Source organism: Schistocerca serialis, chromosome 11 (assembly GCF_023864345.2).
Source record: "Schistocerca serialis cubense isolate TAMUIC-IGC-003099 chromosome 11, iqSchSeri2.2, whole genome shotgun sequence".
Lineage (NCBI taxonomy): Eukaryota > Metazoa > Arthropoda > Insecta > Orthoptera > Acrididae > Schistocerca > Schistocerca serialis.
Window position 1 is genome coordinate 7,852,509 of NC_064648.1, and position 15,972 is coordinate 7,868,480.

Here is a 15,972-nt window from a genome sequence, read left to right on the forward strand (position 1 = left end):
CTATGTTTCGATCCATTCCTGTGACACTAGTTATAGTTTCCGATGCTTCACTTCAGGTTTACTGTTTCCCTCTGACCTTCTTATTGACGATGAAACACAGAAATTGTATCGGAATTAAATACAAAAGGCACAACACCGACATAAGTACAAGAAAACTGACTCTTCTTACTGTCTATGTTTTGAACCATTCCTGTGACACTAGTTATAGATTCCGATGCTTCACTTCCGGTTTACTGTATCCCTCTGACCTTCTTATTGACGATGAAACACAGAAATTGCATCGGAATTAAATACAAAAGGCACAATGCCGACTCAAGTACAAGAAGACTGGCTCTTCTTACTGTCTATGTTTTGAACCATTCCTGTGACACTAGTTACAAACGCCGATGCTTCACTTCAGGTTTACTGTATCCCTCTGACCTTCTTATTGACGATGAAACACAGAAATTGCATCGGAATTAAATAGAAATGGCACAATGCCGACTTAAGTACATAAAAACAGATTCCTCTTACTATCTATGTTGTGAACCATTCCTGTGACACTAGTTATAGATTCCGATGCTTCATTTCAGGTTTACTGTATCCCTCTGACCTTCTTATTCACGATTAATCACAGATATTGCATCGGAATTAAATACAAAAGAAACAATGCCGACTTAAGTACAAGAAAACTGACTCTTCTTACTGTCTTTGTGTTGTACCATTCATGTGACACTAGTTACAGATTCCGATGCTTCACTTCAGGTTTACTGTATCCCTCTGACCATCTTATTGACGATGAAACACAGAAATTGCATCGGGATTAAATAGAAAAGGCACAATGCTGACTTAAGTACATGAAAACTGATTCATCTTACTATCTATGTTTTGAACCATTCCTGTGACACTAGTTATTGATTCCGATGCTTCACTTCAGGTTTACTGTATCCATCTGACCTTCTTATTGACGATGAAACACAGAAATTGCATCGGAATTAAATACAAAAGACACAATGCCGACTCAAGTACAAGAAAACTGACTCTTCTTACTGTCTATGTTTTGAACCATTCCTGTGACACTAGTTATAGTTTCCTATGCTTCACTTCAGGTTTACAGTATCCCTCTGACCTTCTTATTGACGATGAAACACAGAAATTGCATCGGAATTAAATACAAAAGGCACAATGCCGACTTAAGTACAAGAAAACTGACCCTTCTTACTGTCTATGCTTTGAACCTTTCATGTGACACTCGTTATAGATTCCGATGCTTCACTTCAGGTTTACTGTATCCCTCTGACCTTCTTATTGACGATGAAACACAGAAATTGCATGGGAATTAAATACAAAAGCACAATGCCGACTTAAGTACAAGAAAACTGACTCCTCTTACTGTCTATGCTTTGAACCATTCCTGTGAGACTAGTTATCGATTCCGATGCTTCACTTCAGGTTTACTGTATCCCTCTGACCTTCTTATTGGCGATGAAACACAGAAATTGTATCGGAATTAAATACAAATAGCACAATGCCGACTTAAGTACAAGAAAACTGACTCTTCTTACTGTCTATGTTTTGAACCATTCCTGTGACACTAGTTATAGATTCCGATGCTCACTTCATGTTTACTGTATCCCTCTGACCTTCTTATAGACGATGAAACACAGAAATTGCATCGGAATTATATACAAAAGGCACAATCCCGACTTAAGTACAAGATGACTGACTCTTCTTACTCTCTATGTTTGAACCATTCCTGAGACACTAGTTATAGATTCCGATGCTTCACTTCAGGTTTACTGTATCCCTCTGACCGTCTTATTTTCGATGAAACACAGAAATTGCATCGGAATTAAATACAAAATGAACAATGCCGACTTAAGTACAAGAAAACTGACTCTTCTTACTGTCTATGTTTTGAACCATTCCTGTGACACTAGTTATAGTTTCCTATGCTTCACTTCAGGTTTAAAGTATCCCTCTGACCTTCTTATTGACGATGAAACACAGAAATTGCATCGGAATGAAATACAAAAGGCACAATGCCGACTTAAGTAGAAGAATACTGACTCTTCTTACTGTCTATGATTTGAACCATTCCTGTGACACTAGTTACACATTCCGATGATTCACTTCAGGTTTACTGTATCCCTCTGACCTTCTTATTGACGATGAAACACAGAAATTGCATCGGAATTAAATACAAAAACACAATGCCGACTTAAGTACAAGAGAACTGACCCTTCCTACTGTCTATGTTTTAACCATTCCTGCGACACTAGTTATAGATTCCGATGTTTCACTTCGGGTTTACTGTATCCCTCTGACCTTCTTATTGACGATGAAACACAGAAATTGCATCGGAATTAAGTACAAAAGGCACAATGCCCACTCAAGTACAAGAAGACTGACTCTTCTTACTGTCTATGTTTTGTTCCATTCCTGTGAGACTAGTTACAGATTCCGATGCTTCACTTCAGGTTTACTGTATCCCTCTGACCTTCTTATTGACGATGAAACACTGTAATTGCATCGTAATTAAATAGAATAGGCACAATGCCGACTTAAGTACATGAAAACTGATTCTTCTTAATATCTATGTTTTGAACCATTCCTGTGACACTAGTTATAGATTCCGATGATTCACTCCAGGTTTACTGTATTCCTCTGACCTTCTTATCGACGATGAAACACAGATATTACATCGGAATTAAATACAAAAGGCACAATGCCGACTCAAGTACAAGAAAACTGAGTCTTCTTACTGTCTATGCTTTGATCCATTCATGTGACACTAGTTATAGATTCCGATGCTTCACTTCAGGTTTACTGTATTCCTCTGACCTTCTTATTGACGATGAAACACAGAAATTGTATCGGAATTAAATACAAAAGGCACAATGCCGACTCAAGTACAAGAGACTGGCTCTTCTTACTGTCTATGTTTTGAAACTTTCCCGTGAGACCGGTTTTAGATTCCGATGCTTCACTTCAGGTTTACTGTATCCCTCTGACCTTCATATTGACGATGAAACACAGAAATTGCATCGGAATTAAATACAAAAGGCACAATGCCGACTCAAGTACAAGAAAACTGACTCTTCTTACTGTCTATGTTTCGATCCATTCCTGTGACACTAGTTATAGATTCCGATGCTTCACTTCAGGTTTACTGTATCCCTCTGACCTTATTATTGACGATGAAACACAGAAATTGTATCGGAATTAAATACAAAAGGCACAACACCGACATAAGTACAAGAAAACTGACTCTTCTTACTGTCTATGTTTTGAACCATTCCTGTGACACTAGTTATAGATTCCGATGCTTCACTTCCGGTTTACTCTATCCCTCTGACCTTCTTAATGACGATGAAACACAGAAATTGCATCGGAATTAAATACAAAAGGCACAATGCCGACTCATGTACAAGAAGACTGGCCCTTCTTACTGTCTATGTTTTGAACCATTCCTGTGACACTAGTTATAGATTCCGATGTTTCACTTCAGCTTTACTGTATCCCTGTGGCCTTCTTATTGACGATGAAACACAGAAATTGAATCAGAATTAAATAGAAAAGGCACAATGCTGATTAAGTACAAGAAATCTAACTCTTCTTACTGTCTATGTTTTGAACCTTTCCTGTGAGACCAGTTATAGATTCCGATGCTTCACTTCTGGTTCACTGTATCCCTTGGACCTTCTTATTGACGATGAAACACAGAAATTGCAACGGGATTAAATACAAAAGGCATAATGTCGAATTAAGTACAAGACGACTGACTCTTCTTACTGACTATGTTTTGAACATTTCCTGTGAAACCAGTTTTTGATTCCGATGCTTCACTATATGTTTACTGTATCCCTTTGACCTTCTTATTGAAGATGAAACACAGAAATTGCATCAGTATTAAATACAAAAGGCCCCAAGCGGACTTAAGTACAAGAAAACTTACTCTTCTTACTGTGTATGTTTTGAACCATTCCTGTGACACTAGTTACAGATTCCGATGCTTCACTTCAGGTATACTGTATCTCTCTGACCTTCTTGTTGACGATGAAACACAGAAATTGCATCGGAATTAAATATAAAAGGCACAATGCCAACTCAAGTACACGAAGACTGGCTCTTCTTACTGTCTATGTTTTGAAACTTTCATATGAGACTGATTTTGGATTCCGTTGCTTCACTTCAGGTTTACTGTATCCCTTGGATCTTCTTATTGACGACGAAACACAGAAATTGCATGGGAATTAAATAGAAAAGGCACAATGCCGACTTAAGTACATGAAAACTGATTCCTCTTACTATCTATGTTGTGAACCATTCCGGTGACACTAGTGATAGATTCCGATGCTTCATTTCAGGTTTACTGTATCCCTCTGACCTTCTTATTGACGATGAAACACAGATATTGCATCGCAATTAAATACAAAAGAAACAATGCCGACATAAGTACAAGAAAACTGACTCTTCTTACTGTCTATGCTTTTAACCATTCATGTGACACTAGTTACAGATTCCGATGCTTCACTTCAGGTTTACTGTATCCCTTTGACCTTCTTATTGACGATGAAACACAGAAATTGCATCGGAAATAAATACAAAAGCACAATGCCGACTCAAGTACAAGAAGACTGGCTCTTCTTACTGTCTATGTTTTGAAACTTTCCTGAGAGACCGGTTTTAGATTCCGATGGTTCACCTCAGGTTTACTGTATCCCTCTGACCTTCTTATTGACGATGAAACACAGAAATTGCTTCGGAATTAAGTACAAAAGGCACAATGCCGACTTAAGTACAAGAAAACTGACTCTTCTTACTGGCTATGTTTGAACCATTCCTGTGACACTAGTTATCGTTTCCGATGCTTCACTTCAGGTTTACTGTATCCCTCTGACCTTCTTATTGGCGATGAAACACTGAAATTGTATCGGAATTAAATACTAAAGGCACAATGCCGTTTTAAGTACAAGAAAACTGACTCTTCTTACTGTCTATGTTATGAACCATTCCTGTGACACTAGTTATAGATTCCGATGCTTCACTTCAGGTATACTGTATCCCACTGACCTTCTTATTGACGATGAAACACAGAAATTGCATCGGAATTAAATACAAAAGGCACAATGCCGACTCAAGTACAAGAAGACTGGCTCTTCTTACTGTCTATGTTTTGAACCATTCCTGTGACACTAATTACACACTCCGATGCTTCACATCAGGTTTACTGTATCGCTCTGACCTTCTTATTGACGATGAAACACAGAAATTGCATCGGAATTAAATAGAAATGGCACAATGCCGACTTAAGTTCATGAAAAACTGATTCCTCTTGCTATCTATGTTGTGAACCATTCCTGTGACACTAGTTATAGATTCCGATGCTTCATTTCAGGTTTACTGTATCCCTCTGACCTTCTTATTCACGATTAAACACAGATATTGCATCGGAATTAAATACAAAAGAAACAATGCCGACTTACGTACATGAAAACTGACTCTTCTTACTGTCTTTGTTTTGTACCATTCATGTGACACTAGTTACAGATTCCGAAGCTTCACTTCAGGTTTACTGTATCCCTCTGACCAGCTTATTGACGATGAAACACAGAAATTGCATCGGAATTATATAGAAAAGGCACAATGCCGACTTAAGTACATGAAAACTGATTCATCTTACTATCTATGTTTTGAACCATTCCTGTGACACTAGTTATAGTTTCCTATGCTTCACTTGAGGTTTACAGTATCCCTCTGACCTTCTTATTGACGATGAAACACAGAAATTGCATCGGAATTAAATACAAAAAGCACAATGCCGACTTAAGTACAAAAAAACTGACTCTTCTTACTGTCTATGTTTTTAACCATTCATGTGACACTAGTTATAGATTCCGATGCTTCACTTCAGGTTTACTGTATCCCTCTGACCTTCTTATTGACGATGAAACACAGAAATTGAATCGGAATGAAATACAAAAGGCACAATGCAGACTTAAGTACAAGATAACTGACTCTTCTTACTGTCTATGCTTTGAACCATTCATGTGACACAAGTTATAGATTCCGATGCTTCACTTCAGGTTTACTGTATCCCTCTGACTTTCTTATTGACGATGAAACACAGAAATTGCATCGGAATTAAATACAAGAGGCACAATGCCGACTTAAGTACAAGAAAACTGTCTGTTCTTACTTTCTATGTTTTGAACCATTCCTGTGACAATAGTTATAGATTCCGATGCTTCACCTCAGGTTCACTGTATCCCTCTGACCTTCTTATTGACGATGAAACACAGAAATTGAATCAGAATTAAATAGAAAAGGCACAATGCTGATTAAGTACAAGAAAACTAACTCTTCTTACTGTCTATGTTTTGAACCTTTCCTGTGAGACCAGTTATAGATTCCGATGCTTCACTTCTGGTTTACTGTATCCCTTGGACCTTCTTATTGACGATGAAACACAGAAATTGCAACGGGATTAAATACAAAAGGCATAATGTCGAATTAAGTACAAGAAGACTGACTCTTCTTACTGACTACGTTTTGAACATTTCCTGTGAGAACAGTTTTAGATTCTGCTGCTTCACTATATGTTTACTGCATCCCTTGGACCTTCTTATTGACGATGAAACACAGAATTTGCATCGGAATTAAATACAAAAGGCACAATGCCGACTTAAGTACAAGAAGACTGACTCTTCTTACTGACTATGTTTTGAACATTTCCTGTGAGACCAGTTTTAGATTCCGATGCTTAACTATACGTTTACTGTATCACTCTGACCTTCTTATTGACGATGAAACACAGAAATTGCATCGGAATTAAATACAAAAGGCACAATGCCGACTTAAGTACAAGAAGACTGACTCTTCTTACTGACTATGTTTTGAACATTTCCTGTGAAACCAGTTTTTGATTCCGATGCTTCACTATATGTTTACTGTATCCCTTTGACCTTCTTATTGATGATGAAACACAGAAATTGCATCAGAATTAAATACAAAAGGCCCCAAGCGGACTTAAGTACAAGAAAACTGACTCTTCTTACTGTGTATATTTTGAACCATTCCTGTGACACTAGTTACAGATTCCGATGCTTCACTTCATTTATACTGTATCTCTCTGACCTTCTTGTTGACGATGAACCACAGAAATTGCATCGGAATTAAATACAAAAGGCACAATGCCAACTCAAGTACAAGAAGACTGGCTCTTCTTACTGTCTATGTTTTGAAACTTTCAAGTGAGACTGATTTTAGATTCCATTGCTTCACTTCAGGTTTACTGTATCTCTTGGATCTTCTTATTGACGACGAAACACAGAAATTGCATCGGCATTAAATAGAAAAGGCACAATGCCGACTTAAGTACAAGAAAACTGACTCTTCTTACTGTGTATGTTTTGAACCATTCCTGTGACACTAGTTATCGTTTCCGATGCTTCACTTCAGGTTTACTGTATCCCTCTGACCTTCTTATTGGCGATGAAACACTGAAATTGTATCGGAATTAAATACTAACGGCACAATGCCGACTTAAGTACAAGAAAACTGACTCTTCTTACTCTCTATTTTTTGAACCATTCCTGTGACACTAGTTATAGATTCCGATGCTCACTTCAGGTTTACTGTATCCCTCTGACCTTCTTATAGACGTTGAAACACAGAAATTGCATCAGAATTAAATACAAAAGGCACAATGCCGACCTAAGTACAAGAAAACTGACTCTTCTTACTGTCTATGTTTTGAACCATTCATGTGACACTAGTTATAGATTCCGATGCTTCACTTCAGGTTTACTGTATCACTCTGACCTTCTTATTGACGATGAACACAGAAATTGCATCGGATTTAAATACAAGAGGCAAAATGCCGACATAAGTACAAGAAAACTGACTCTTCTTACTGTCTATGTTTTGAACCATTCCTGTGACACAAGTTATAGATTCCGATGCTTCACTTCAGGTATACTGTATCCCACTGACCTTCTTATTGACGATGAAACATAGAAATTGCATCGGAATTAAATACAAAAGGCACAATGCCGACTCAAGTACAAGAAGACTGCCTCTTCTTACTGTCTATGTTTTGAACCATTCCTGTGACACTAGTTACACACTCCGAAGCTTCACTTCAGGTTTACTGTATCCCTCTGACCTTCTTATTGACGATGAAACACAGAAATTGCATCGGAATTAAATAGAAATGGCACAATGCCGACTTAAGTACATGAAAACTGATTCCTCTTTCTATCTATGTTGTGAACCATTCCTGTGACACTAGTTATAGATTCCGATGCTTCATTTCAGGTTTACTGTATCCCTCTGACCTTCTTATTCACGATTAAACACAGATATTGCATCGGAATTAAATACAAAAGAAACAATGCCCACTTAAGTACAAGAAAACTGACTCTTCTTACTGTCTTTGTTTCGTACCATTCATGTGACACTAGTTACAGATTCCGATGCTTCACTTCAGGTTTACTGTATCCCTCTGACCATCTTATTGACGATGAATCACAGAAATTGCATCCGAATTAAATAGAAAAGGCACAATGCCGACTTAAGTACATGAAAACTGTTTCATCTTACTATCTATGTTTTGGACCATTCCTGTGACACTAGTTATAGATTCCGATGCTTCACTTCAGGTTTACTGTATCCATCTGACCTTCTTATTGACGATGAAACACAGAAATTGCATCGGAATTAAATACAAAAGACACAAGGCCGACTTAAGTACAAGAAAACTGACTCTTCTTACTGTCTATGTTTTGAACCATTCGTGTGACACTAGTTATAGTTTCCTATGCTTCACTTCAGGTTTACAGTATCCCTCTGACCTTCTTATTGACGATGGAACACAGAAATTGCATCGGAATTATATACAAAAGGCACAATGCCGACTTAAGTACAAGAAAACTGACTCTTCTTACTGTCTATGTTTTTAACCATTCATGTGACACTAGTTATAGATTCCGATGCTTCACTTCAGGTTTACTGTATCCCTCTGACCTTCTTATTGACGATGAAACACAGAAATTGTATCGGAATGAAATACAAAAGGCACAATGCCGACTTAAGTACAAGAAAACTGACTCTTCTTACTGTCTATGCTTTGAACCATTCATGTGACACTAGTTATAGATTCCGATGCTTCACTTCAGGTTTACTGTATCCTTCTGAACTTCTTATTGACGATGAAACACAGAAATTGCATCGGAATTAAATACAAGAGGCACAATGCCGACTTAAGTACAAGAAAACTGTCTCTTCTTACTTTCTATGTTTTGAACCATTCCTGTGACAATAGTTATAGATTCCGATGCTTCACCTCAAGTTCACTGTATCCCTCTGACCTTCTTATTGACGATGAAACACAGAAATTGCATCGGAATTAAATACAAAAGGCACAATGCCGACTTAAGTACAAGAAAACTGACTCCTCTTACTGTCAATGTTTGGAACCATTCCTGTGACACTAATTGTAGATTCCGATGCTTCACTTCAGGTTTACTGTATCCCTCTGACCCTCTTATTGACGATGAAACACAGAAATTGCATCGGATTTAAATACAAGAGGCACAATGGCGACATAAGTACAATGAAACTGACCCTTCTTACTTTCTATTTTTTGAACATTCCTGTGACAGTAGTTATAGATTCCGATGCTTCACTTCAGGTTCACTGTATCTCTCTGACCTTCTTATTGATGATGAAACACAGAAAAGGCATCGGAATGAAATACAAAAGGCACAATGCCGACTTAAGTACAAGAAAACTGACTCCTCTTACTGTCTATGTTTAGAACCATTCCTGTCACACTAATTGTAGATTCCGATGCTTCACTTCAGGTTTACTGTATCCCTCTGACACTCCTATTGACGATGAAACACAGAAATTACATCGGATTAAATACAAAAGGCACAATGCCGACCTAAGTACAAGAAGACTGACTCTTCTTACTTTCTATGTTTTGAACCATTCCTGTGACAATAGTTATACATTCCGATGCTTCACTTCAGGTTCACTGTACCCCTTTGACAATCTTATTGACGATGAAACACAGAAATTGCATCGGAATGAAATACAAAAGTCACAATGCCGATTTAAGTACAAGAAAATTGACTCCTCTTACTGTCTATGTTTAGAACCATTCCTGTGACACTAATTGTAGATTCCGATGCTTCACTTCAGGTTTACTGTATCCCTCTGACAATCCTATTGACGATGAAACACAGAAATTGCATCAGAATTAAATACAAAAGGCACAATGCCGATTTAAGTACATGAAAACTGACTCTTCTTACTGTCTATGTTTAGAACCATTCATGTGACACTAGTTATAGATTCCGATGCCTCACTTCAGGTTTACTGTATCCCTCTGACCTTCTTATTGACGATGAAACACAGAAATTGCATCGGAATGAAATACAAAAGGCACAATGCCGACTTAAGTACACGAAAACTGATTCTTCTTACTGTCTATGTTTTGAACCATTCATGTGACACTAGTTGTAGATTCCGATGCTTCACTTCAGGTTGACGATTCTGACCTTCTTATTGACGATGAAACACAGAAATTGTATCGGAATTAAATACAAAAGGCAAATTGCCGACTTAAGTACAAGATAACTGACTCTTCTTACTGTCTATGTTTTGTACCATTCCTGTGACACTAGTAATAGATTCCGATGCTTCACTTCAGGTTTATTGTATCCCTCTGCCCTTCTTATTGACGATGAAACACAGAAATTGCATCGGAATTAAATACAAAAGGCACAATGCCGACTTAAGTACAAGATAACTGACTCTTCATACAGTCTATGCTTTTTTCCATTCCTGTGACACTAGTTATAGATTCCGATGCTTCACTTCAGGTTTACTGTATCCCTCTGACCTTCTTATTGACGATGAAATACAGAAATTGCATCGGAATTAAATAGAAAAGGCACATGGCCGACTGAAGTACATGAAAACTTATTTATCTTACTATTTATGTTTTGAACCATTCCTGTGACACTAGTGATAGATTCCGATGCTTCATTTCAGGTTTACTGTATCCCTCTGACACTCTTATTGACGATGAAACACAGAAATTGTATCGGAATTAAATACAAATAGCACAATGCCGACTTAAGTACAAGAAAACTGATTCTTCTTACTGTCTATGTTTTGAACCATTCCTGTGACACTAGTTATAGATTTAGATGCTTCACTTCAGGTTTACTGTATCCCTCTGACCTTCTTATTGACGATGAAACACAGAAATTGCATCGGAATTAAATACAAAAGGCACAATGCCGACTTAAGTGCAAGAAACCTGACTCTTCTTACTGTCTATGTTTTGGACCATTCATGTGGCACTAGTTGTAGATTCAGATGCTTCACTTCAGGTTTACTGTATCCCTCTGACCTTCTTATTGACGATGAAACACAGAAATTGTATCGGAATTAAATTCAAAAGGCAAATTGCCGACTTAAGTACAAGAGAACTGACTCTTCTTACTGTCTATGTTGTGAACCATTCCTGTGACACTAGTTATAGATTCCGATGCTTCACTTCAGGTTTACTGTATCCCTCTGCCCTTCTTATTGACGATGAAACACAGAAATTGCATCGGAATTAAATACAAATGGCACAATGCCGACATAAGTACAAGAAAACTGACTCTTCTTACAGTCTATGGTTTGAACCATTCCTGTGACACTAGTTATAGATTCCGATGCTTCACATCAGGTTTACTGTATCCCTCTGACACTCTTATTGACGACGAAACACAGAAATTGTATGGGAATTTAATACAAATAGCACAATGCCGACTTAAGATCAAGAAAACTGACTCTTCTTACTGTCTATGGTTTGAACCATTCATGTGACACTAGTTATAGATTCCGATGCTTCATTTCAGGTTTACTGTATCCCTCTGACCTTCTTATTGACGATGAATCACAGATATTGCATCGGAATTAAATACAAAGGAAACAATGCCGACTTAAGTACAAGAAAACTGACTCTTCTTACTGTCTTTGTTTTCAACCATTAATGTGACACTAGTTACAGATTCCGATGCTTCACTTCAGGTTTACTGTATCCCTCTGACCATCTTGTTGACGATGAAACACAGAAATTGCATCGGAATTAAATACAAAAGCACAATGCCGACTCAAGTACAAGAAGACTGGCTCCTCCTACAGTCTATGTTTGAAACTTTCCTGTGAGACCGGTTTTAGATTCCGATGCTTCACCTCAGGTTTACTGTATCCCTCTGACCTTCTTATTGACGATGAAACACAGAAATTGCATCGGAATTAAATACAAAAGGCACAATGCCGACTTAAGTACAAGAAAACTGACTCCTCTTACTGTCTATGTTTAGAACCATTCCTGTGACACTAATTGTAGATTCCGATGCTTCACTTCAGGTTACTGTATCCCTCTGACCCTCTTATTGACGATGAAACACAGAAATTGCATCGGAATTAAATACAAAAGGCACAATGCCGACATAAGTACAAGAAAACTGACTCTTCTTACTGTCTATGTTTTGAACCATTCCTGTGACACTAGTTATAGATTCCTATGCTTCACTTCAGGTTTGCAGTAACCCTCTGACCTTCTTATTGACGATGAAACACAGAAATTGTATCGTAATTAAATACAATTGGCACAATGCCGTCTTAAGTACAAGAAAACTGACCCTTCTTACTATGTTTTTAACCATTCATGTGACACTAGTTATAGATTCCGATGCTTCACGTCGGGTTTACTGTATCCCTCTGACCTTCTTATTGACGATGAAACACAGAAATTGCATCGGAATGAAATACAAAAGGCACAATGCCGACTTAAGTACAAGAAAACTGACTCTTCTTACTGTCTATGTTTTGAACCATTCATGTGACACTAGTTATAGATTCCGATGCTTCACTTCAGGTTTACTGTATCCTTCTGACCTTCTTATTGACGATGAAACACAGAAATTGCATCGGAATTAAATACAAGATGCACAATGCCGACCTAAGTACAAGAAGACTGACTCTTCTTACTTTCTATGTTTTGAACCATTCCTGTGACAATTGTAAGTAGGCTGTTTATGTTTTCTTATTGGCAACGTTACGTAGCGCTCAATATGAAAATCACTGGCTGTGCTGTGTGCAGTCTGTCGCTAGTTTGCATTGTTGTCTGCCATTGTAGTGTTGGGCAGCGGCAGCTGGATGTGAACAGCGCGTAGCGTTGCGCAGTTGGAGGTGAGCCGCCAGCAGTGGTGGATGTGGGGAGAGAGATGGTGGAGTTTTGTAATTTTTCATGAACTGATATATTTATATGTGATGATATTAAGGTAAATACATTGTTTGTTCTCTATTAATATCTTTCATTTGCTAACTATCCCTATCAGTAGTTAGTGCCTTCAGTAGTTTGAATCTTTTATTTAGCTGGCAGTAGTGGCGCTCGCTGTATTGCAGTAGCTTGAGCAGCGAAGATTTTTGTGAGGTAAGTGATTTAGTGATTTGTGAAAGGTATAGTTAATGTTAGTCAGGGCCATTATTTTGTAGGGAATTTTGAAAGTCAGATTGCGTTGCGCTAACAAAATATTGTGTGTCAGGTTAAGCACAGTCTTGTATAAATTGTTCAAAGGGGACGTTTCACAATAGTTATACATTCCGATGCTTCACTTCAGGTTCACTGTATCCCTCTGACCCTCTTATTGACGATGAAATACAGAAATTGCATCGGAATGAAAAACAAAAGGCACAATGCCGTCTTTAGTACAAGAAAACTGATTCCTCTTACTGTCTATGTTTAGAACCATTCCTGTGACACTAATTGTAGATTCCAATGCTTCACTTCAGGTATACTGTATCCCTCTGACACACCTATTGACGATGAAACAAAGAAATTGCATCGGAATTAAATACAAAAGGCACAATGCCGATTAAAGTACATGAAAACTGACTTTTCTTACTGTCTATGTTTTGAACCATTCCTGTGATACTAGTTATAGATTCCGATGCTTCACTGCAGGTTTACTGTATCCCTCTGACGTTCTTTTTGACGATGAAACACCGAAATTGCATCGGAATTAAATACAAAAGGCACAATGCCGACTTAAGTACAAGAAAACTGACTCCTCTTACTGTCTATGTTTAGAACGATTCCTGTGACACTAATTGTAGATTCCGATGCTTCACTTCAGGTTTACTGTATCCCTCTGACCCTCTTATTGACGATGAAACCAGAAATTGCATCGGAATTAAATACAAAAGGCACAATGCTGACTTAAGTACAAGAAAACTGACTCTTCTTACTGTCTATGTTTGAACCATTCCTGTGACACTAGTTATAGATTCCGATGCTTCACTTCAGGTTTACTGTATCCCTCTGCCCTTCTTATTGACGATGAAACACAGAAAATGCATCGGAATTAAATACAAAAGGCACAATGCCGACATAAGTACAAGAAAACTGACTCTTCTTACAGTCTATGTTTTGAACCATTCCTGTGACACTAGTTATAGATTCCGATGCTTCACTTCAGGTTTACTGTATCCCTCTGACACTCTTATTGACGACGAAACACAGAAATTGTATGGGAATTTAATACAAATAGCACAATGCCGACTTAAGTTCAAGAAAACTGACTCTTCTTACTGTCTATGTTTTGAACCATTCATGTGACACTAGTTATAGATTCCGATGCTTCATTTCAGGTTTACTGTATCCCTCTGACCTTCTTATTGACGATGAATCACAGATATTGCATCGGAATTAAATACAAAGGAAACAATGCCGACTTAAGTACAAGAAAACTGACTCTTCTTACTGTCTTTGTTTTGAACCATTCATGTGACACTAGTTACAGATTCCGATGCTTCACTTCAGGTTTACTGTATCCCTCTGACCATCTTGTTGACGATTAAACACAGAAATTGCATCGGAATTAAATACAAAAGCACAATGCCGACTCAAGTACAAGAAGACTGGCTCCTCCTACAGTCTATGTTTGAAACTTTCCTGTGACACTGGTTTTAGATTCCGATGCTTCACCTCAGGTTTACTGTATCCCTCTGACCTTCTTATTGACGATGAAACACAGAAATTGCATCGGAATTAAATACAAAAGGCATAATGCCGACATAAGTACAAGAAAACTGACTCCTCTTACTGTCTATGTTTAGAACCATTCCTGTGACACTAATTGTAGATTCCGATGCTTCACTTCAGGTTACTGTATCCCTCTGACCCTCTTATTGACGATGAAACACAGAAATTGCATCGGAATTAAATACAAAAGGCACAATGCCGACTTAAGTACAAGAAAACTGACTCTTATTACAGTCTATGTTTTGAACCATTCCTGTGACACTAGTTATAGATTCCTATGCTTCACTTCAGGTTTGCAGTAACCCTCTGACCTTCTTATTGACGATGAAACACAGACATTGCATCGGAATGAAATACAAAAGGCACAATGCCGACTTAAGTACAAGAAAACTGACTCTTCTTACTGTCTATGTTTTGAACCATTCATGTGACACTAGTTATAGATTCCTATGCTTCACTTCGGGTTCACTGTATCCCTCTGACCATCTTATTGACGATGAAACACAGAAATTGCATCGGAATTAAATACAAAAGGCACAATGCTGACTTAAGTACAAGAAAACAGACTTTTCTAACTGTCTATGTTTAGAACCATTCCTGTGACACTAGTTATAGTTTCCGACGCTTCACTTCAGGTTTACTGTATCCCTCTGACCTTCTTATTGACGATGAAACACAGAAAAGGCAACGGAATTAAATACAAAAGGCACAATGCCGACTTAAGTACAAGAAGACTGACTCTTATTACAGTCTATGTTTTGAACAATTCTTGTGGCACTAGTTATAGATTCCGATGCTTCACTTGAGGTTCACTGTATCCCTCTGACCTTCTTATTGACGATGAAACACTGAAATTCTATCGGAATTAAATA